Genomic DNA, 22,677 nt, shown 5'->3' on the forward strand with positions numbered 1-22,677 from the left:
GGGTACGGCAACGCTTTAGGGGGAGCGTGCGTGTGAGGGCGCGGGTTAGTGTTAGCGTACGGGTTAGGATTAGGGGACGGGTGAGGGTCAGGCTTCGGGGAAGGGTTAGGGTTAGGGTTCGGGCTAGGGTTAGGGTTAGGGGACGGGGACGGTTTAGGGTCCAGGTGAGGGTACGGCAACGCTTTAGGGGGAGCGTGCGTGTGAGGGCGCGGGTTAGTGTTACCGTACGGGTTAGGATTAGGGGACGGGTGAGGGTCAGGCTTCGGGGAAGGGTTAGGGTTAGGGTTCGGGCTAGGGTTAGGGTTAGGGGACGGGGACGGTTTAGGGTCCAGGTGAGGGTACGGCAACGCTTTAGGGGGAGCGTGCGTGTGAGGGCGCGGGTTAGTGTTAGCGTACGGGTTAGGATTAGGGGACGGGTGAGGGTCAGGCTTCTGGGAAGGGTTAGGGTTAGGGTTCGGGCTAGGGTTAGGGTTAGGGGACGGGGACGGTTTAGGGTCCAGGTGAGGGTACGGCAACGCTTTAGGGGGAGCGTGCGTGTGAGGGCGCGGGTTAGTGTTAGCGTATGGGTTAGGATTAGGGGACGGGTGAGGGTCAGGCTTCGGGGAAGGGTTAGGGTTAGGGTTCGGGCTAGGGTTAGGGTTAGGGGACGGGGACGGTTTAGGGTCCAGGTGAGGGTACGGCAACGCTTTAGGGGGAGCATGCGTGTGAGGGCGCGGGTTAGTGTTAGGGTACGGGTTAGGATTAGGGGACGGGTGAGGGTCAGGCTTCGGGGAAGGGTTAGGGTTAGGGTTCGGGCTAGGGTTAGGGTTAGGGGACGGGGACGGTTTAGGGTCCAGGTGAGGGTACGACAACGCTTTAGGGGGAGCGTGCGTGTGAGGGCGCGGGTTAGTGTTAGCGTACGGGTTAGGATTAGGGGACGGGTGAGGGTCAGGCTTCAGGGAAGGGTTAGGGTTAGGGTTCGGTCTAGGGTTAGGGTTAGGTGACGGGGACAGTTTAGGGCCCAGGTGAGGGTACGGTAACGCTTTAGGGGGAGCGTGCGTGTGAGGGCGCGGGTTAGTGTTAGCGTACGGGTTAGGATTAGGGGACGGGTGAGGGTCAGGCTTCGTGGACGGGTTAGGGTTAGGGTTCGGGCTAGGGTTAGGGTTAGGGGACGGGGACGGTTTCGGGTCCAGGTGAGGGTACGGCAACGCTTTAGGGGGAGCGTGCGTGTGAGGGCGCGGGTTAGTGTTAGCGTACGGGTTAGTATTAGGGGACGGGTGAGGGTCAGGCTTCGGGGAAGGGTTAGGGTTAGGGTTCGGGCTAGGGTTAGGGTTAGGGGACGGGGACGGTTTAGGGTCAGGTGAGGGTACGGCAACGCTTTAGGGGGAGCGTGCGTGTGAGTGCGCGGGTTAGTGTTAGCGTACGGGTTAGGATTAGGGGACGGGTGAGGGTCAGGCTTCTGGGAAGGGTTAGGGTTAGGGTTCGGGCTAGGGTTAGGGTTAGGGGACGGGGACGGTTTAGGGTCCAGGTGAGGGTACGGAAACGCTTTAGGGGGAGCGTGCGTGTGAGGGCGCGGGTTAGTGTTAGCGTATGGGTTAGGATTAGGGGACGGGTGAGGGTCAGGCTTCGGGGAAGGGTTAGGGTTAGGGTTCGGGCTAGGGTTAGGGTTAGGGGACGGGGACGGTTTAGGGTCCAGGTGAGGGTACGGCAACGCTTTAGGGGGAGCGTGCGTGTGAGGGCGCGGGTTAGTGTTAGGGTACGGGTTAGGATTAGGGGACGGGTGAGGGTCAGGCTTCAGGGAAGGGTTAGGGTTAGGGTTCGGGCTAGGGTTAGGGTTAGGTGACGGGGACGGTTTAGGGCCCAGGTGAGGGTACGGCAACGCTTTAGGGGGAGCGTGCGTGTGAGGGCGCGGGTTAGTGTTAGCGTACGGGTTAGGATTAGGGGACGGGTGAGTGTCAGGCTTCGGGGAAGGGTTAGGGTTAGGGTTCGGGCTAGGGTTAGGGTTAGGGGACGGGGACGGTTTAGGGTCCAGGTGAGGGTACGGTAACACTTTAGGGGGAGCGTGCGTGTGAGGGCGCGGGTTAGTGTCAGCGTACGGGTTAGGATTAGGGGACGGGTGAGGGTCAGGCTTCGGGGAAGGGTTAGGGTTATGGTTCGGGCTAGGGTTAGGGTTAGGGGACGGGGACGGTTTAGGGTACAGGTGAGGGTACGGCAACGCTTTAGGGGGAGCGTGCGTGTGAGGGCGCGGGTTAGTGTTAGCGTACGGGTTAGGATTAGGGGACGGGTGAGGGTCAGGCTTCGGGGACGGGTTAGGGTTAGGGTTCGGGCTAGGGTTAGGGTTAGGGGACGGGGACGGTTTCGGGTCCAGGTGAGGGTACGGCAACGCTTTAGGGGAGCGTGCGTGTGAGGGCACGGGTTAGTGTTAGCGTACGGCTTAGGATTAGGGGACGGGTGAGGGTCAGGCTTCGGGGAAGGGTTAGGGTTAGGGTTCGGGCTAGGGTTAGGGTTAGGGGACGGGGACGGTTTAGGGTCCAGGTGAGGGTACGGCAACGCTTTAGGGGGAGCGTGCGTGTGAGGGCGCGGGGTAGAGTTAGCGTACGGGTTAGGATTAGGGGACGGGTGAGGGTCAGGCTTCGGGGAAAGGTTAGGGTTAGGGTTCGGGCTAGGGTTAGGGTTAGGGGACGGGGACGGTTTAGGGTCCAGGTGAGGGTACGGCAACGTTTTAGGGGGAGCGTGCGTGTGAGGGCGCGGGTTAGTGTTAGCGTACGGGTTAGGATTAGGGGACGGGTGAGGGTCAGGCTTCGGGGAAGGGTTAGGGATACGGTTCGGGCTAGGGTTAGGGTTAGGGGACGGGGACGGTTTAGGGTCCAGGTGAGGGTACGGCAATGCTTTAGGGGGAGCGTGCGTGTGAGGGCGCGGGTTAGTGTTAGCGTACGGGTTAGGATTAGGGGACGGGTGAGGGTCAGGCTTCGGGGAAGGGTTAGGGTTAGGGTTCGGGCTAGGGTTAGGGTTAGGGGACGGGGACGGTTTAGGGTCCAGGTGAGGGTACGGCAACAATTTAGGGGGAGCGTGCGTGTGAGGGCGCGCGATAGTGTTAGCGTACGGCTTAGGATTAGGGGACGGGTGAGGGTCAGGCTTCGGGGAAGGGTTAGGGTTAGGTTTCGGGCTAGGGTTAGGGTTAGGGGACGGGGACGGTTTAGGGTCCAGGTGAGGGTACGGCAACGCTTTAGGGGGAGCGTGCGTGTGAGGGCGCGGGTCAGTGTTAGGGTATGGGTTAGGATTAGGGGACGGGTGAGGGTCAGGCTTCGGGGAAGGGTTAGGGTTAGGGTTCGGGCTAGGGTTAGGGTTAGGGGACCGGGACGGTTTAGGGTCCAGGTGAGGGTACGGCAACGCTTTAGGGGGAGCGTGCGTGTGAGGGCGCGGGTTAGTGTTACCGTACGGGTTAGGATTAGGGGACGGGTGAGGGTCAGGCTTCGGGGAAGGGTTAGGGTTAGGGTTCGGGCTAGGGTTAGGGTTAGGGGACGGGGACGGTTTAGGGTCCAGGTGAGGGTACGGCAACGCTTTAGGGGGAGCGTGCGTGTGAGGGCGCGGGTCAGTGTTAGGGTATGGGTTAGGATTAGGGGACGGGTGAGGGTCAGGCTTCGGGGAAGGGTTAGGGTTAGGGTTCGGGCTAGGGTTAGGGTTAGGGGACCGGGACGGTTTAGGGTCCAGTTGAGGGTACGGCAACGCTTTAGGGGGAGCGTGCGTGTGAGGGCGCGGGTTAGTGTTAGCGTATGGGTTAGGATTAGGGGACGGGTGAGGGTCAGGCTTCGGGGAAGAGTTAGGGTTAGGGTTCGGGCTAGGGTTAGGGTTAGGGGACGGGGACGGTTTCGGGTCCAGGTGAGGGTACGGCAACGCTTTAGGGGGAGCGTGCGTGTGAGGGCGCGGGTTAGTGTTAGCGTACGGGTTAGGATTAGGGGACGGGTGAGGGTCAGGCTTCGGGGAAGGGTTAGGGTTAGGGTTCGGGCTAGGGTTAGGGTTAGGGGACGGGGACGGTTTAGGGTCCAGGTGAGGGTACGGCAACGCTTTAGGGGGAGCGTGCGTGTGAGGGCGCGGGTTAGTGTTACCGTACGGGTTAGGATTAGGGGACGGGTGAGGGTCAGGCTTCGGGGAAGGGTTAGGGTTAGGGTTCGGGCTAGGGTTAGGGTTAGGGGACGGGGACGGTTTAGGGTCCAGGTGAGGGTACGGCAACGCTTTAGGGGGAGCGTGCGTGTGAGGGCGCGGGTTAGTGTTAGCGTACGGGTTAGGATTAGGGGACGGGTGAGGGTCAGGCTTCTGGGAAGGGTTAGGGTTAGGGTTCGGGCTAGGGTTAGGGTTAGGGGACGGGGACGGTTTAGGGTCCAGGTGAGGGTACGGCAACGCTTTAGGGGGAGCGTGCGTGTGAGGGCGCGGGTTAGTGTTAGCGTATGGGTTAGGATTAGGGGACGGGTGAGGGTCAGGCTTCGGGGAAGGGTTAGGGTTAGGGTTCGGGCTAGGGTTAGGGTTAGGGGACGGGGACGGTTTAGGGTCCAGGTGAGGGTACGGCAACGCTTTAGGGGGAGCGTGCGTGTGAGGGCGCGGGTTAGTGTTAGCGTACGGGTTAGGATTAGGGGACGGGTGAGGGTCAGGCTTTGGGGAAGTGTTAGGGTTAGGGTTCGGGCTAGGGTTAGGGTTAGGGGACGGGGACGGTTTAGGGTCCAGGTGAGGGTACGGCAACGCTTTAGGGGGAGCGTGCGTGTGAGGGCGCGGGTTAGTGTTAGCGTACGGGTTAGGATTAGGGGACGGGTGAGGGTCAGGCTTCGGGGAAGGGTTAGGGTTAGGGTTCGGGCTAGGGTTAGGGTTAGGGGACGGGGACGGTTTAGGGTCCAGGTGAGGGTACGGCAACGCTTTAGGGGGAGCGTGCGTGTGAGGGCGCGGGTTAGTGTTAGCGTACGGGTTAGGATTAGGGGACGGGTGAGGGTCAGGCTTCGGGGAAGGGTTAGGGTTAGGGTTCGGGCTAGGGTTAGGGTTAGGGGACGGGGACGGTTTAGGGTCCAGGTGAGGGTACGACAACGCTGTAGGGGGAGCGTGCGTGTGAGGGCGCGTGATAGTGTTAGCGTACGGCTTAGGATTAGGGGACGGGTGAGGGTCAGACTTCGGGGAAGGGTTAGGGTTAGGGTTCGGGCTCGGGTTAGGGTTAGGTGACGGGGACGGTTTAGGGTCCAGGTGAGGGTACGGCAACGCTTTAGGGGGAGCGTGCGTGTGAGGGCGCGGGTTAGTGTTAGGGTATGGGTTAGGATTAGGGGACGGGTGAGTGTCAGGCTTCGGGGAAGGGTTAGGGTTAGGGTTCGGGCTAGGGTTAGGGTTAGGGGACGGGGACGGTTTAGGGTCCAGGTGAGGGTACGGTAACACTTTAGGGGGAGCGTGCGTGTGAGGGCGCGGGTTAGTGTCAGCGTACGGGTTAGGATTAGGGGACGGGTGAGTGTCAGGCTTCGGGGAAGGGTTAGGGTTAGGGTTCGGGCTAGGGTTAGGGTTAGGGGACGGGGACGGTTTAGGGTCCAGGTTAGGGTATGGAAACGCTTTAGGGGGAGCGTGCGTGTGAGGGCGCGCGTTAGTGTTAGCGTACGGCTTAGGATTAGGGGACGGGTGAGGGTCAGGCTTCGGGGAAGGGTTAGGGTTAGGGTTCGGGCTAGGGTTAGGGTTAGGGGATGGGGACGGTTTAGGGTCCAGGTGAGGGTACGGCAACGCTTTAGGGGGAGCGTGCGTGTGAGTGTGTGGGTTAGTGTTAGGGTATGGGTTAGGATTAGGGGACGGGTGAGGGTCAGGCTTCGGGGAAGGGTTAGGGTTAGGGTTCGGGCTAGGGTTAGGGTTAGGGGACGGGGACGGTTTAGGGTCCAGGTGAGGGTACGGCAACGCTTTAGGGGGAGCGTGCGTGTGAGGGCGCAGGTTAGCGTTAGCGTAAGGGTTAGGATTAGGGGACGGGTGAGGGTCAGGCTTCGGGGAAGGGTTAGGGTTAGGGTTCGGGCTAGGGTTAGGGTTAGGGGACGGGGACGGTTTAGGGTCCAGGTGAGGGTACAGCAACGCTTTAGGGGAAGCGTGCGTGTGAGGGCGCGGGTTAGTGTTAGCGTACGGGTTAGGATTAGGGGACGGGTGAGTGTCAGGCTTCGGGGAAGGGTTAGGGTTAGGGTTCGGGCTAGGGTTAGGGTTAGGGGATGGGGACGGTTTAGGGTCCAGGTGAGGGTACAGCAACGCTTTTGGGGGAGCGTGCGTGTGAGGGCGCGGGTTAGTGTTAGCGAACTGGTTAGGATTAGGGGACGGGTGAGGGTCAGGCTTCGGGTAAGGGTTAGGGTTAGGGTTCGGGCTAGGGTTAGGGTTAGGGGACGGGGACGGTTTAGGGTCCAGGTGAGGGTACGGCAACGCTTTAGGGGGAGCGTGCGTGTGAGGGCGCGGGTTAGTGTTAGCGTACGGGTTAGGATTAGGGGACGGGTGAGGGTCAGGCTTCGGGGAAGGGTTAGGGTTAGGGTTCGGGCTAGGGTTAGGGTTAGGGGACGGGGACGGTTTAGGGTCCAGGTGAGGGTACGGCAACGCTTTAGGGGGAGCGTGCGTGTGAGGGCGCGGGTTAGTGTTAGCGTACGGGTTAGGATTAGGGGACGGGTGAGGGTCAGGCTTCGGGGAAGGGTTAGGGTTAGGGTTCGGGCTAGGGTTAGGGTTAGGGGACGGGGACGGTTTAGGGTCCAGGTGAGGGTACGGCAACGCTTTAGGGGGAGCGTGCGTGTGAGGGCGCGGGTTAGTGTTAGCGTACGGGTTAGGATTAGGGGACGGGTGAGGGTCAGGCTTCGGGGAAGGGTTAGGGTTAGGGTTCGGGCTAGGGTTAGGGTTAGGGGACGGGGACGGTTTAGGGTCCAGGTGAGGGTACGGCAACGCTTTAGGGGGAGCGTGCGTGTGAGGGCGCGGGTCAGTGTTAGGGTATGGGTTAGGATTAGGGGACGGGTGAGGGTCAGGCTTCGGGGAAGGGTTAGGGTTAGGGTTCGGGCTAGGGTTAGGGTTAGGGGACCGGGACGGTTTAGGGTCCAGGTGAGGGTACGGCAACGCTTTAGGGGGAGCGTGCGTGTGAGGGCGCGGGTTAGTGTTAGCGTATGGGTTAGGATTAGGGGACGGGTGAGGGTCAGGCTTCGGGGAAGAGTTAGGGTTAGGGTTCGGGCTAGGGTTAGGGTTAGGGGACGGGGACGGTTTCGGGTCCAGGTGAGGGTACGGCAACGCTTTAGGGGGAGCGTGCGTGTGAGGGCGCGGGTTAGTGTTAGCGTACGGGTTAGGATTAGGGGACGGGTGAGGGTCAGGCTTCGGGGAAGGGTTAGGGTTAGGGTTCGGGCTAGGGTTAGGGTTAGGGGACGGGGACGGTTTAGGGTCCAGGTGAGGGTACGGCAACGCTTTAGGGGGAGCGTGCGTGTGAGGGCGCGGGTTAGTGTTACCGTACGGGTTAGGATTAGGGGACGGGTGAGGGTCAGGCTTCGGGGAAGGGTTAGGGTTAGGGTTCGGGCTAGGGTTAGGGTTAGGGGACGGGGACGGTTTAGGGTCCAGGTGAGGGTACGGCAACGCTTTAGGGGGAGCGTGCGTGTGAGGGCGCGGGTTAGTGTTAGCGTACGGGTTAGGATTAGGGGACGGGTGAGGGTCAGGCTTCTGGGAAGGGTTAGGGTTAGGGTTCGGGCTAGGGTTAGGGTTAGGGGACGGGGACGGTTTAGGGTCCAGGTGAGGGTACGGCAACGCTTTAGGGGGAGCGTGCGTGTGAGGGCGCGGGTTAGTGTTAGCGTATGGGTTAGGATTAGGGGACGGGTGAGGGTCAGGCTTCGGGGAAGGGTTAGGGTTAGGGTTCGGGCTAGGGTTAGGGTTAGGGGACGGGGACGGTTTAGGGTCCAGGTGAGGGTACGGCAACGCTTTAGGGGGAGCATGCGTGTGAGGGCGCGGGTTAGTGTTAGGGTACGGGTTAGGATTAGGGGACGGGTGAGGGTCAGGCTTCGGGGAAGGGTTAGGGTTAGGGTTCGGGCTAGGGTTAGGGTTAGGGGACGGGGACGGTTTAGGGTCCAGGTGAGGGTACGACAACGCTTTAGGGGGAGCGTGCGTGTGAGGGCGCGGGTTAGTGTTAGCGTACGGGTTAGGATTAGGGGACGGGTGAGGGTCAGGCTTCAGGGAAGGGTTAGGGTTAGGGTTCGGTCTAGGGTTAGGGTTAGGTGACGGGGACAGTTTAGGGCCCAGGTGAGGGTACGGTAACGCTTTAGGGGGAGCGTGCGTGTGAGGGCGCGGGTTAGTGTTAGCGTACGGGTTAGGATTAGGGGACGGGTGAGGGTCAGGCTTCGTGGACGGGTTAGGGTTAGGGTTCGGGCTAGGGTTAGGGTTAGGGGACGGGGACGGTTTCGGGTCCAGGTGAGGGTACGGCAACGCTTTAGGGGGAGCGTGCGTGTGAGGGCGCGGGTTAGTGTTAGCGTACGGGTTAGTATTAGGGGACGGGTGAGGGTCAGGCTTCGGGGAAGGGTTAGGGTTAGGGTTCGGGCTAGGGTTAGGGTTAGGGGACGGGGACGGTTTAGGGTCAGGTGAGGGTACGGCAACGCTTTAGGGGGAGCGTGCGTGTGAGTGCGCGGGTTAGTGTTAGCGTACGGGTTAGGATTAGGGGACGGGTGAGGGTCAGGCTTCTGGGAAGGGTTAGGGTTAGGGTTCGGGCTAGGGTTAGGGTTAGGGGACGGGGACGGTTTAGGGTCCAGGTGAGGGTACGGAAACGCTTTAGGGGGAGCGTGCGTGTGAGGGCGCGGGTTAGTGTTAGCGTATGGGTTAGGATTAGGGGACGGGTGAGGGTCAGGCTTCGGGGAAGGGTTAGGGTTAGGGTTCGGGCTAGGGTTAGGGTTAGGGGACGGGGACGGTTTAGGGTCCAGGTGAGGGTACGGCAACGCTTTAGGGGGAGCGTGCGTGTGAGGGCGCGGGTTAGTGTTAGGGTACGGGTTAGGATTAGGGGACGGGTGAGGGTCAGGCTTCAGGGAAGGGTTAGGGTTAGGGTTCGGGCTAGGGTTAGGGTTAGGTGACGGGGACGGTTTAGGGCCCAGGTGAGGGTACGGCAACGCTTTAGGGGGAGCGTGCGTGTGAGGGCGCGGGTTAGTGTTAGCGTACGGGTTAGGATTAGGGGACGGGTGAGTGTCAGGCTTCGGGGAAGGGTTAGGGTTAGGGTTCGGGCTAGGGTTAGGGTTAGGGGACGGGGACGGTTTAGGGTCCAGGTGAGGGTACGGTAACACTTTAGGGGGAGCGTGCGTGTGAGGGCGCGGGTTAGTGTCAGCGTACGGGTTAGGATTAGGGGACGGGTGAGGGTCAGGCTTCGGGGAAGGGTTAGGGTTATGGTTCGGGCTAGGGTTAGGGTTAGGGGACGGGGACGGTTTAGGGTACAGGTGAGGGTACGGCAACGCTTTAGGGGGAGCGTGCGTGTGAGGGCGCGGGTTAGTGTTAGCGTACGGGTTAGGATTAGGGGACGGGTGAGGGTCAGGCTTCGGGGACGGGTTAGGGTTAGGGTTCGGGCTAGGGTTAGGGTTAGGGGACGGGGACGGTTTCGGGTCCAGGTGAGGGTACGGCAACGCTTTAGGGGAGCGTGCGTGTGAGGGCACGGGTTAGTGTTAGCGTACGGCTTAGGATTAGGGGACGGGTGAGGGTCAGGCTTCGGGGAAGGGTTAGGGTTAGGGTTCGGGCTAGGGTTAGGGTTAGGGGACGGGGACGGTTTAGGGTCCAGGTGAGGGTACGGCAACGCTTTAGGGGGAGCGTGCGTGTGAGGGCGCGGGGTAGAGTTAGCGTACGGGTTAGGATTAGGGGACGGGTGAGGGTCAGGCTTCGGGGAAAGGTTAGGGTTAGGGTTCGGGCTAGGGTTAGGGTTAGGGGACGGGGACGGTTTAGGGTCCAGGTGAGGGTACGGCAACGTTTTAGGGGGAGCGTGCGTGTGAGGGCGCGGGTTAGTGTTAGCGTACGGGTTAGGATTAGGGGACGGGTGAGGGTCAGGCTTCGGGGAAGGGTTAGGGATACGGTTCGGGCTAGGGTTAGGGTTAGGGGACGGGGACGGTTTAGGGTCCAGGTGAGGGTACGGCAATGCTTTAGGGGGAGCGTGCGTGTGAGGGCGCGGGTTAGTGTTAGCGTACGGGTTAGGATTAGGGGACGGGTGAGGGTCAGGCTTCGGGGAAGGGTTAGGGTTAGGGTTCGGGCTAGGGTTAGGGTTAGGGGACGGGGACGGTTTAGGGTCCAGGTGAGGGTACGGCAACAATTTAGGGGGAGCGTGCGTGTGAGGGCGCGCGATAGTGTTAGCGTACGGCTTAGGATTAGGGGACGGGTGAGGGTCAGGCTTCGGGGAAGGGTTAGGGTTAGGTTTCGGGCTAGGGTTAGGGTTAGGGGACGGGGACGGTTTAGGGTCCAGGTGAGGGTACGGCAACGCTTTAGGGGGAGCGTGCGTGTGAGGGCGCGGGTCAGTGTTAGGGTATGGGTTAGGATTAGGGGACGGGTGAGGGTCAGGCTTCGGGGAAGGGTTAGGGTTAGGGTTCGGGCTAGGGTTAGGGTTAGGGGACCGGGACGGTTTAGGGTCCAGGTGAGGGTACGGCAACGCTTTAGGGGGAGCGTGCGTGTGAGGGCGCGGGTTAGTGTTACCGTACGGGTTAGGATTAGGGGACGGGTGAGGGTCAGGCTTCGGGGAAGGGTTAGGGTTAGGGTTCGGGCTAGGGTTAGGGTTAGGGGACGGGGACGGTTTAGGGTCCAGGTGAGGGTACGGCAACGCTTTAGGGGGAGCGTGCGTGTGAGGGCGCGGGTCAGTGTTAGGGTATGGGTTAGGATTAGGGGACGGGTGAGGGTCAGGCTTCGGGGAAGGGTTAGGGTTAGGGTTCGGGCTAGGGTTAGGGTTAGGGGACCGGGACGGTTTAGGGTCCAGTTGAGGGTACGGCAACGCTTTAGGGGGAGCGTGCGTGTGAGGGCGCGGGTTAGTGTTAGCGTATGGGTTAGGATTAGGGGACGGGTGAGGGTCAGGCTTCGGGGAAGAGTTAGGGTTAGGGTTCGGGCTAGGGTTAGGGTTAGGGGACGGGGACGGTTTCGGGTCCAGGTGAGGGTACGGCAACGCTTTAGGGGGAGCGTGCGTGTGAGGGCGCGGGTTAGTGTTAGCGTACGGGTTAGGATTAGGGGACGGGTGAGGGTCAGGCTTCGGGGAAGGGTTAGGGTTAGGGTTCGGGCTAGGGTTAGGGTTAGGGGACGGGGACGGTTTAGGGTCCAGGTGAGGGTACGGCAACGCTTTAGGGGGAGCGTGCGTGTGAGGGCGCGGGTTAGTGTTACCGTACGGGTTAGGATTAGGGGACGGGTGAGGGTCAGGCTTCGGGGAAGGGTTAGGGTTAGGGTTCGGGCTAGGGTTAGGGTTAGGGGACGGGGACGGTTTAGGGTCCAGGTGAGGGTACGGCAACGCTTTAGGGGGAGCGTGCGTGTGAGGGCGCGGGTTAGTGTTAGCGTACGGGTTAGGATTAGGGGACGGGTGAGGGTCAGGCTTCTGGGAAGGGTTAGGGTTAGGGTTCGGGCTAGGGTTAGGGTTAGGGGACGGGGACGGTTTAGGGTCCAGGTGAGGGTACGGCAACGCTTTAGGGGGAGCGTGCGTGTGAGGGCGCGGGTTAGTGTTAGCGTATGGGTTAGGATTAGGGGACGGGTGAGGGTCAGGCTTCGGGGAAGGGTTAGGGTTAGGGTTCGGGCTAGGGTTAGGGTTAGGGGACGGGGACGGTTTAGGGTCCAGGTGAGGGTACGGCAACGCTTTAGGGGGAGCATGCGTGTGAGGGCGCGGGTTAGTGTTAGGGTACGGGTTAGGATTAGGGGACGGGTGAGGGTCAGGCTTCGGGGAAGGGTTAGGGTTAGGGTTCGGGCTAGGGTTAGGGTTAGGGGACGGGGACGGTTTAGGGTCCAGGTGAGGGTACGACAACGCTTTAGGGGGAGCGTGCGTGTGAGGGCGCGGGTTAGTGTTAGCGTACGGGTTAGGATTAGGGGACGGGTGAGGGTCAGGCTTCAGGGAAGGGTTAGGGTTAGGGTTCGGTCTAGGGTTAGGGTTAGGTGACGGGGACAGTTTAGGGCCCAGGTGAGGGTACGGTAACGCTTTAGGGGGAGCGTGCGTGTGAGGGCGCGGGTTAGTGTTAGCGTACGGGTTAGGATTAGGGGACGGGTGAGGGTCAGGCTTCGTGGACGGGTTAGGGTTAGGGTTCGGGCTAGGGTTAGGGTTAGGGGACGGGGACGGTTTCGGGTCCAGGTGAGGGTACGGCAACGCTTTAGGGGGAGCGTGCGTGTGAGGGCGCGGGTTAGTGTTAGCGTACGGGTTAGTATTAGGGGACGGGTGAGGGTCAGGCTTCGGGGAAGGGTTAGGGTTAGGGTTCGGGCTAGGGTTAAGGTTAGGGGACGGGGACGGTTTAGGGTCCAGGTGAGGGTACGGCAACGCTTTAGGGGGAGCGTGCGTGTGAGGGCGCGGGGTAGTGTTAGCGTACGGGTTAGGATTAGGGGACGGGTGAGGGTCAGGCTTCGGGGAAGGGTTAGGGTTAGTGTTCGGGCTAAGGTTAGGGTTAGGGGACGGGGACGGTTTAGGGTCCAGGTGAGGGTACGGCAACGCTTTAGGGGGAGCGTGCGTGTGAGGGCACGGGTTAGTGTTAATGTACGTGTTAGGATTAGGGGACGGGTGAGGGTCAGGCTTCGGGGAAGGGTTAGGGTTAGGGTTCGGGCTAGGGTTAGGGTTAGGGGACGGGGACGGTTTAGGGTCCAGGTGAGGGTACGGCAACGCTTTAGGGGGAGCGTGCGTGTGAGGGCGCGGGTTAGTGTTAGCGTACGGGTTAGGATTAGGGGACGGGTGAGGGTCAGGCTTCGGGGAAGGGTTAGGGTTAGGGTTCGGGCTAGGGTTAGGGTTAGGGGACGGGGACGGTTTAGGGTCCAGGTGAGGGTACGGCAACGCTTTAGGGGGAGCGTGCGTGTGAGGGCGCGGGTTAGTGTTAGGGTACGGGTTAGAATTAGGGGACGGGTGAGGGTCAGGCTTTGGGGAAGGGTTAGGGTTAGGGTTCGGGCTAGGGTTAGGGTTAGGGGACGGGGACGGTTTAGGGTCCAGGTGAGGGTACGGCAACGCTTTAGGGGGAGCGTGCGTGTGAGGGCGCGGGTTAGTGTTAGCGTACGGGTTAGGATTAGGGGACGGGTGAGGGTCAGGCTTCGGGGAAGGTTTAGGGTTAGGGTTCGGGCTAGGGTTAGGGTTAGGGGACGGGGACGGTTTAGGGTCCAGGTGAGGGTACGGCAACGCTTTAGGGGGAGCGTGCGTGTGAGGGCGCGGGTTAGTGTTAGCGTACGGGTTAGGATTAGGGGACGGGTGAGGGTCAGGCTTCGGGGAAGGGTTAGGGTTAGGGTTCGGGCTAGGGTTAGGGTTAGGGGACGGGGACGGTTTAGGGTCCAGGTGAGGGTACGACAACGCTGTAGGGGGAGCGTGCGTGTGAGGGCGCGTGATAGTGTTAGCGTACGGCTTAGGATTAGGGGACGGGTGAGGGTCAGACTTCGGGGAAGGGTTAGGGTTAGGGTTCGGGCTCGGGTTAGGGTTAGGTGACGGGGACGGTTTAGGGTCCAGGTGAGGGTACGGCAACGCTTTAGGGGGAGCGTGCGTGTGAGGGCGCGGGTTAGTGTTAGGGTATGGGTTAGGATTAGGGGACGGGTGAGTGTCAGGCTTCGGGGAAGGGTTAGGGTTAGGGTTCGGGCTAGGATTAGGGTTAGGGGACGGGGACGGTTTAGGGTCCAGGTGAGGGTACGGTAACACTTTAGGGGGAGCGTGCGTGTGAGGGCGCGGGTTAGTGTCAGCGTACGGGTTAGGATTAGGGGACGGGTGAGTGTCAGGCTTCGGGGAAGGGTTAGGGTTAGGGTTCGGGCTAGGGTTAGGGTTAGGGGACGGGGACGGTTTAGGGTCCAGGTTAGGGTATGGAAACGCTTTAGGGGGAGCGTGCGTGTGAGGGCGCGCGTTAGTGTTAGCGTACGGCTTAGGATTAGGGGACGGGTGAGGGTCAGGCTTCGGGGAAGGGTTAGGGTTAGGGTTCGGGCTAGGGTTAGGGTTAGGGGATGGGGACGGTTTAGGGTCCAGGTGAGGGTACGGCAACGCTTTAGGGGGAGCGTGCATGTGAGTGTGCGGGTTAGTGTTAGGGTATGGGTTAGGATTAGGGGACGGGTGAGGGTCAGGCTTCGGGGAAGGGTTAGGGTTAGGGTTCGGGCTAGGGTTAGGGTTAGGGGACGGGGACGGTTTAGGGTCCAGGTGAGGGTACGGAAACGCTTTAGGGGGAGCGTGCGTGTGAGGGCGCAGGTTAGCGTTAGCGTACGGGTTAGGATTAGGGGACGGGTGAGGGTCAGGCTTCGGGGAAGGGTTAGGGTTAGGGTTCGGGCTAGGGTTAGGGTTAGGGGACGGGGACGGTTTAGGGTCCAGGTGAGGGTACAGCAACGCTTTAGGGGGAGCGTGCGTGTGAGGGCGCGGGTTAGTGTTAGCGTACGGGTTAGGATTAGGGGACGGGTGAGTGTCAGGCTTCGGGGAAGGGTTAGGGTTAGGGTTCGGGCTAGGGTTAGGGTTAGGGGATGGGGACGGTTTAGGGTCCAGGTGAGGGTACAGCAACGCTTTTGGGGGAGCGTGCGTGTGAGGGCGCGGGTTAGTGTTAGCGAACTGGTTAGGATTAGGGGACGGGTGAGGGTCAGGCTTCGGGTAAGGGTTAGGGTTAGGGTTCGGGCTAGGGTTAGGGTTAGGGGACGGGGACGGTTTAGGGTCCAGGTGAGGGTACGGCAACGCTTTAGGGGGAGCGTGCGTGTGAGGGCGCGGGTTAGTGTTAGCGTACGGGTTAGGATTAGGGGACGGGTGAGGGTCAGGCTTCGGGGAAGGGTTAGGGTTAGGGTTCGGGCTAGGGTTAGGGTTAGGGGACGGGGACGGTTTAGGGTCCAGGTGAGGGTACGGCAACGCTTTAGGGGGAGCGTGCGTGTGAGGGCGCGGGTTAGTGTTAGCGTACGGGTTAGGATTAGGGGACGGGTGAGGGTCAGGCTTCGGGGAAGGGTTAGGGTTAGGGTTCGGGCTAGGGTTAGGGTTAGGGGACGGGGACGGTTTAGGGTCCAGGTGAGGGTACGGCAACGCTTTAGGGGGAGCGTGCGTGTGAGGGCGCGGGTTAGTGTTAGCGTACGGGTTAGGATTAGGGGACGGGTGAGGGTCAGGCTTCGGGGAAGGGTTAGGGTTAGGGTTCGGGCTAGGGTTAGGGTTAGGGGACGGGGACGGTTTAGGGTCCAGGTGAGGGTACGGCAACGCTTTAGGGGGAGCGTGCGTGTGAGGGCGCGGGTTAGTGTTAGCGTACGGGTTAGGATTAGGGGACGGGTGAGGGTCAGGCTTCTGGGAAGGGTTAGGGTTAGGGTTCGGGCTAGGGTTAGGGTTAGGGGACGGGGACGGTTTAGGGTCCAGGTGAGGGTACGGCAACGCTTTAGGGGGAGCGTGCGTGTGAGGGCGCGGGTTAGTGTTAGCGTATGGGTTAGGATTAGGGGACGGGTGAGGGTCAGGCTTCGGGGAAGGGTTAGGGTTAGGGTTCGGGCTAGGGTTAGGGTTAGGGGACGGGGACGGTTTAGGGTCCAGGTGAGGGTACGGCAACGCTTTAGGGGGAGCATGCGTGTGAGGGCGCGGGTTAGTGTTAGGGTACGGGTTAGGATTAGGGGACGGGTGAGGGTCAGGCTTCGGGGAAGGGTTAGGGTTAGGGTTCGGGCTAGGGTTAGGGTTAGGGGACGGGGACGGTTTAGGGTCCAGGTGAGGGTACGACAACGCTTTAGGGGGAGCGTGCGTGTGAGGGCGCGGGTTAGTGTCAGCGTACGGGTTAGGATTAGGGGACGGGTGATGGTGAGGCTTCGGGGAAGGGTTAGGGTTAGGGTTCGGGCTAGGGTTAGGGTTAGGGGACGGGGACGGTTTAGGGTCCAGGTGAGGGTATGGCAACGCTTTAGGGGGAGCGTGCGTGTGAGGGCGTGGGTTAGTGTTAGCGTACGGGTTAGGATTAGGGGACGGGTGAGGGTCAGGCTTCGGGGACGGGTTAGGGTTAGGGTTCGGGCTAGGGTTAGGGTTAGGGGACGGGGACGGTTTCGGGTCCAGGTGAGGGTACGGCAACGCTTTAGGGGGAGCGTGCGTGTGAGGGCGCGGGTTAGTGTTAGCGTACGGGTTAGGATTAGGGGACGGGTGAGGGTCAGGCTTCGGGGAAGGGTTAGGGTTAGGGTTCGGGCTAGGGTTAAGGTTAGGGGACGGGGACGGTTTAGGGTCCAGGTGAGGGTACGGCAACGCTTTAGGGGGAGCGTGCGTGTGAGGGCGCGGGGTAGTGTTAGCGTACGGGTTAGGATTAGGGGACGGGTGAGGGTCAGGCTTCGGGGAAGGGTTAGGGTTAGGGTTCGGGCTAAGGTTAGGGTTAGGGGACGGGGACGGTTTAGGGTCCAGGTGAGGGTACAGCAACGCTTTAGGGGGAGCGTGCGTGTGAGGGCACGGGTTAGTGTTAATGTACGTGTTAGGATTAGGGGACGGGTGAGGGTCAGGCTTCGGGGAAGGGTTAGGGTTAGGGTTCGGGCTAGGGTTAGGGTTAGGGGACGGGGACGGTTTAGGGTCCAGGTGAGGGTACGGCAACGCTTTAGGGGGAGCGTGCGTGTGAGGGCGCGGGTTAGTGTTAGCGTACGGGTTAGGATTAGGGGACGGGTGAGGGTCAGGCTTTGGGGAAGTGTTAGGGTTAGGGTTCGGGCTAGGGTTAGGGTTAGGGGACGGGGACGGTTTAGGGTCCAGGTGAGGGTACGGCAACGCTTTAGGGGGAGCGTGCGTGTGAGGGCGCGGGTTAGTGTTAGCGTACGGGTTAGGATTAGGGGACGGGTGAGGGTCAGGCTTCGGGGAAGGTTTAGGGTTAGGGTTCGGGCTAGGGTTAGGGTTAGGGGACGGGGACGGTTTAGGGTCCAGGTGAGGGTACGGCAACGCTTTAGGGGGAGCGTGCGTGTGAGGGCGCGGGTTAGTGTTAGCGTACGGGTTAGGATTAGGGGACGGGTGAGGGTCAGGCTTCGGGGAAGGGTTAGGGTTAGGGTTCGGGCTAGGGTTAGGGTTAGGGGACGGGGACGGTTTAGGGTCCAGGTGAGGGTACGACAACGCTGTAGGGGGAGCGTGCGTGTGAGGGCGCGTGATAGTGTTAGCGTACGGCTTAGGATTAGGGGACGGGTGAGGGTCAGACTTCGGGGAAGGGTTAGGGTTAGGGTTCGGGCTCGGGTTAGGGTTAGGTGACGGGGACGGTTTAGGGTCCAGGTGAGGGTACGGCAACGCTTTAGGGGGAGCGTGCGTGTGAGGGCGCGGGTTAGTGTTAGGGTATGGGTTAGGATTAGGGGACGGGTGAGTGTCAGGCTTCGGGGAAGGGTTAGGGTTAGGGTTCGGGCTAGGGTTAGGGTTAGGGGACGGGGACGGTTTAGGGTCCAGGTGAGGGTACGGTAACACTTTAGGGGGAGCGTGCGTGTGAGGGCGCGGGTTAGTGTCAGCGTACGGGTTAGGATTAGGGGACGGGTGAGTGTCAGGCTTCGGGGAAGGGTTAGGGTTAGGGTTCGGGCTAGGGTTAGGGTTAGGGGACGGGGACGGTTTAGGGTCCAGGTTAGGGTATGGAAACGCTTTAGGGGGAGCGTGCGTGTGAGGGCGCGCGTTAGTGTTAGCGTACGGCTTAGGATTAGGGGACGGGTGAGGGTCAGGCTTCGGGGAAGGGTTAGGGTTAGGGTTCGGGCTAGGGTTAGGGTTAGGGGATGGGGACGGTTTAGGGTCCAGGTGAGGGTACGGCAACGCTTTAGGGGGAGCGTGCGTGTGAGTGTGTGGGTTAGTGTTAGGGTATGGGTTAGGATTAGGGGACGGGTGAGGGTCAGGCTTCGGGGAAGGGTTAGGGTTAGGGTTCGGGCTAGGGTTAGGGTTAGGGGACGGGGACGGTTTAGGGTCCAGGTGAGGGTACGGCAACGCTTTAGGGGGAGCGTGCGTGTGAGGGCGCAGGTTAGCGTTAGCGTAAGGGTTAGGATTAGGGGACGGGTGAGGGTCAGGCTTCGGGGAAGGGTTAGGGTTAGGGTTCGGGCTAGGGTTAGGGTTAGGGGACGGGGACGGTTTAGGGTCCAGGTGAGGGTACAGCAACGCTTTAGGGGGAGCGTGCGTGTGAGGGCGCGGGTTAGTGTTAGCGTACGGGTTAGGATTAGGGGACGGGTGAGTGTCAGGCTTCGGGGAAGGGTTAGGGTTAGGGTTCGGGCTAGGGTTAGGGTTAGGGGATGGGGACGGTTTAGGGTCCAGGTGAGGGTACAGCAACGCTTTTGGGGGAGCGTGCGTGTGAGGGCGCGGGTTAGTGTTAGCGAACTGGTTAGGATTAGGGGACGGGTGAGGGTCAGGCTTCGGGTAAGGGTTAGGGTTAGGGTTCGGGCTAGGGTTAGGGTTAGGGGACGGGGACGGTTTAGGGTCCAGGTGAGGGTACGGCAACGCTTTAGGGGGAGCGTGCGTGTGAGGGCGCGGGTTAGTGTTAGCGTACGGGTTAGGATTAGGGGACGGGTGAGGGTCAGGCTTCGGGGAAGGGTTAGGGTTAGGGTTCGGGCTAGGGTTAGGGTTAGGGGACGGGGATGGTTTAGGGTCCAGGTGAGGGTACGGCAACGCTTTAGGGGGAGCGTGCGTGTGAGGGCGCGGGTTAGTGTTAGCGTACGGGTTAGGATTAGGGGACGGGTGAGGGTCAGGCTTCGGGGAAGGGTTAGGGTTAGGGTTCGGGCTAGGGTTAGGGTTAGGGGACGGGGACGGTTTAGGGTCCAGGTGAGGGTACGGCAACGCTTTAGGGGGAGCGTGCGTGTGAGGGCGCGGGTTAGTGTTAGCGTACGGGTTAGGATTAGGGGACGGGTGAGGGTCAGGCTTCGGGGAAGGGTTAGGGTTAGGGTTCGGGCTAGGGTTAGGGTTAGGGGACGGGGACGGTTTAGGGTCCAGGTGAGGGTACGGCAACGCTTTAGGGGGAGCGTGCGTGTGAGGGCGCGGGTTAGTGTTAGCGTACGGGTTAGGATTAGGGGACGGGTGAGGGTCAGGCTTCTGGGAAGGGTTAGGGTTAGGGTTCGGGCTAGGGTTAGGGTTAGGGGACGGGGACGGTTTAGGGTCCAGGTGAGGGTACGGCAACGCTTTAGGGGGAGCGTGCGTGTGAGGGCGCGGGTTAGTGTTAGCGTATGGGTTAGGATTAGGGGACGGGTGAGGGTCAGGCTTCGGGGAAGGGTTAGGGTTAGGGTTCGGGCTAGGGTTAGGGTTAGGGGACGGGGACGGTTTAGGGTCCAGGTGAGGGTACGGCAACGCTTTAGGGGGAGCATGCGTGTGAGGGCGCGGGTTAGTGTTAGGGTACGGGTTAGGATTAGGGGACGGGTGAGGGTCAGGCTTCGGGGAAGGGTTAGGGTTAGGGTTCGGGCTAGGGTTAGGGTTAGGGGACGGGGACGGTTTAGGGTCCAGGTGAGGGTACGACAACGCTTTAGGGGGAGCGTGCGTGTGAGGGCGCGGGTTAGTGTTAGCGTACGGGTTAGGATTAGGGGACGGGTGAGGGTCAGGCTTCAGGGAAGGGTTAGGGTTAGGGTTCGGTCTAGGGTTAGGGTTAGGTGACGGGGACAGTTTAGGGCCCAGGTGAGGGTACGGCAACGCTTTAGGGGGAGCGTGCGTGTGAGGGCGCGGGTTAGTGTTAGCGTACGGGTTAGGATTAGGGGACGGGTGAGGGTCAGGCTTCGGGGAAGGGTTAGGGTTAGGGTTCGGGCTAGGGTTAGGGTTAGGGGACGGGTACGGTTTAGGGTCCAGGTGAGGGTACGGTAACACTTTAGGGGGAGCGTGCGTGTGAGGGCGCGGGTTAGTGTCAGCGTACGGGTTAGGATTAGGGGACGGGTGATGGTGAGGCTTCGGGGAAGGGTTAGGGTTAGGGTTCGGGCTAGGGTTAGGGTTAGGGGACGGGGACGGTTTAGGGTCCAGGTGAGGGTATGGCAACGCTTTAGGGGGAGCGTGCGTGTGAGGGCGTGGGTTAGTGTTAGCGTACGGGTTAGGATTAGGGGACGGGTGAGGGTCAGGCTTCGGGGACGGGTTAGGGTTAGGGTTCGGGCTAGGGTTAGGGTTAGGGGACGGGGACGGTTTCGGGTCCAGGTGAGGGTACGGCAACGCTTTAGGGGGAGCGTGCGTGTGAGGGCGCGGGTTAGTGTTAGCGTACGGGTTAGGATTAGGGGACGGGTGAGGGTCAGGCTTCGGGGAAGGGTTAGGGTTAGGGTTCGGGCTAGGGTTAAGGTTAGGGGACGGGGACGGTTTAGGGTCCAGGTGAGGGTACGGCAACGCTTTAGGGGGAGCGTGCGTGTGAGGGCGCGGGGTAGTGTTAGCGTACGGGTTAGGATTAGGGGACGGGTGAGGGTCAGGCTTCGGGGAAGGGTTAGGGTTAGGGTTCGGGCTAAGGTTAGGGTTAGGGGACGGGGACGGTTTAGGGTCCAGGTGAGGGTACGGCAACGCTTTAGGGGGAGCGTGCGTGTGAGGGCACGGGTTAGTGTTAATGTACGTGTTAGGATTAGGGGACGGGTGAGGGTCAGGCTTCGGGGAAGGGTTAGGGTTAGGGTTCGGGCTAGGGTTAGGGTTAGGGGACGGGGACGGTTTAGGGTCCAGGTGAGGGTACGGCAACGCTTTAGGGGGAGCGTGCGTGTGAGGGCGCGGGTTAGTGTTATCGTACGGGTTAGGATTAGGGGACGGGTGAGGGTCAGGCTTCGGGGAAGGGTTAGGGTTAGGGTTCGGGCTAGGGTTAGGGTTAGGGGACGGGGACGGTTTAGGGTCCAGGTGAGGGTACGGCAACGCTTTAGGGGGAGCGTGCGTGTGAGGGCGCGGGTTAGTGTTAGGGTACGGGTTAGAATTAGGGGACGGGTGAGGGTCAGGCTTTGGGGAAGGGTTAGGGTTAGGGTTCGGGCTAGGGTTAGGGTTAGGGGACGGGGACGGTTTAGGGTCCAGGTGAGGGTACGGCAACGCTTTAGGGGGAGCGTGCGTGTGAGGGCGCGGGTTAGTGTTAGCGTACGGGTTAGGATTAGGGGACGGGTGAGGGTCAGGCTTCGGGGAAGGTTTAGGGTTAGGGTTCGGGCTAGGGTTAGGGTTAGGGGACGGGGACGGTTTAGGGTCCAGGTGAGGGTACGGCAACGCTTTAGGGGGAGCGTGCGTGTGAGGGCGCGGGTTAGTGTTAGCGTACGGGTTAGGATTAGGGGACGGGTGAGGGTCAGGCTTCGGGGAAGGGTTAGGGTTAGGGTTCGGGCTAGGGTTAGGGTTAGGGGACGGGGACGGTTTAGGGTCCAGGTGAGGGTACGACAACGCTGTAGGGGGAGCGTGCGTGTGAGGGCGCGTGATAGTGTTAGCGTACGGCTTAGGATTAGGGGACGGGTGAGGGTCAGACTTCGGGGAAGGGTTAGGGTTAGGGTTCGGGCTCGGGTTAGGGTTAGGTGACGGGGACGGTTTAGGGTCCAGGTGAGGGTACGGCAACGCTTTAGGGGGAGCGTGCGTGTGAGGGCGCGGGTTAGTGTTAGGGTATGGGTTAGGATTAGGGGACGGGTGAGTGTCAGGCTTCGGGGAAGGGTTAGGGTTAGGGTTCGGGCTAGGGTTAGGGTTAGGGGACGGGGACGGTTTAGGGTCCAGGTGAGGGTACGGTAACACTTTAGGGGGAGCGTGCGTGTGAGGGCGCGGGTTAGTGTCAGCGTACGGGTTAGGATTAGGGGACGGGTGAGTGTCAGGCTTCGGGGAAGGGTTAGGGTTAGGGTTCGGGCTAGGGTTAGGGTTAGGGGACGGGGACGGTTTAGGGTCCAGGTTAGGGTATGGAAACGCTTTAGGGGGAGCGTGCGTGTGAGGGCGCGCGTTAGTGTTAGCGTACGGCTTAGGATTAGGGGACGGGTGAGGGTCAGGCTTCGGGGAAGGGTTAGGGTTAGGGTTCGGGCTAGGGTTAGGGTTAGGGGATGGGGACGGTTTAGGGTCCAGGTGAGGGTACGGCAACGCTTTAGGGGGAGCGTGCGTGTGAGTGTGCGGGTTAGTGTTAGCGTACGGGTTAGGATTAGGGGACGGGTGAGGGTCAGGCTTCGGGGAAGGGTTAGGGTTAGGGTTCGGGCTAGGGTTAGGGTTAGGGGACGGGGACGGTTTAGGGTCCAGGTGAGGGTACAGCAACGCTTTAGGGGGAGCGTGCGTGTGAGTGTGCGGGTTAGTGTTAGGGTATGGGTTAGGATTAGGGGACGGGTGAGGGTCAGGCTTCGGGGAAGGGTTAGGGTTAGGGTTCGGGCTAGGGTTAGGGTTAGGGGACGGGGACGGTTTAGGGTCCAGGTGAGGGTACGGCAACGCTTTAGGGGGAGCGTGCGTGTGAGGGCGCAGGTTAGCGTTAGCGTACGGGTTAGGATTAGGGGACGGGTGAGGGTCAGGCTTCGGGGAAGGGTTAGGGTTAGGGTTCGGGCTAGGGTTAGGGTTAGGGGACGGGGACGGTTTAGGGTCCAGGTGAGGGTACAGCAACGCTTTAGGGGGAGCGTGCGTGTGAGGGCGCGGGTTAGTGTTAGCGTACGGGTTAGGATTAGGGGACGGGTGAGTGTCAGGCTTCGGGGAAGGGTTAGGGTTAGGGTTCGGGCTAGGGTTAGGGTTAGGGGATGGGGACGGTTTAGGGTCCAGGTGAG

Source organism: Delphinus delphis, chromosome 10 (assembly GCF_949987515.2).
Source record: "Delphinus delphis chromosome 10, mDelDel1.2, whole genome shotgun sequence".
Lineage (NCBI taxonomy): Eukaryota > Metazoa > Chordata > Mammalia > Artiodactyla > Delphinidae > Delphinus > Delphinus delphis.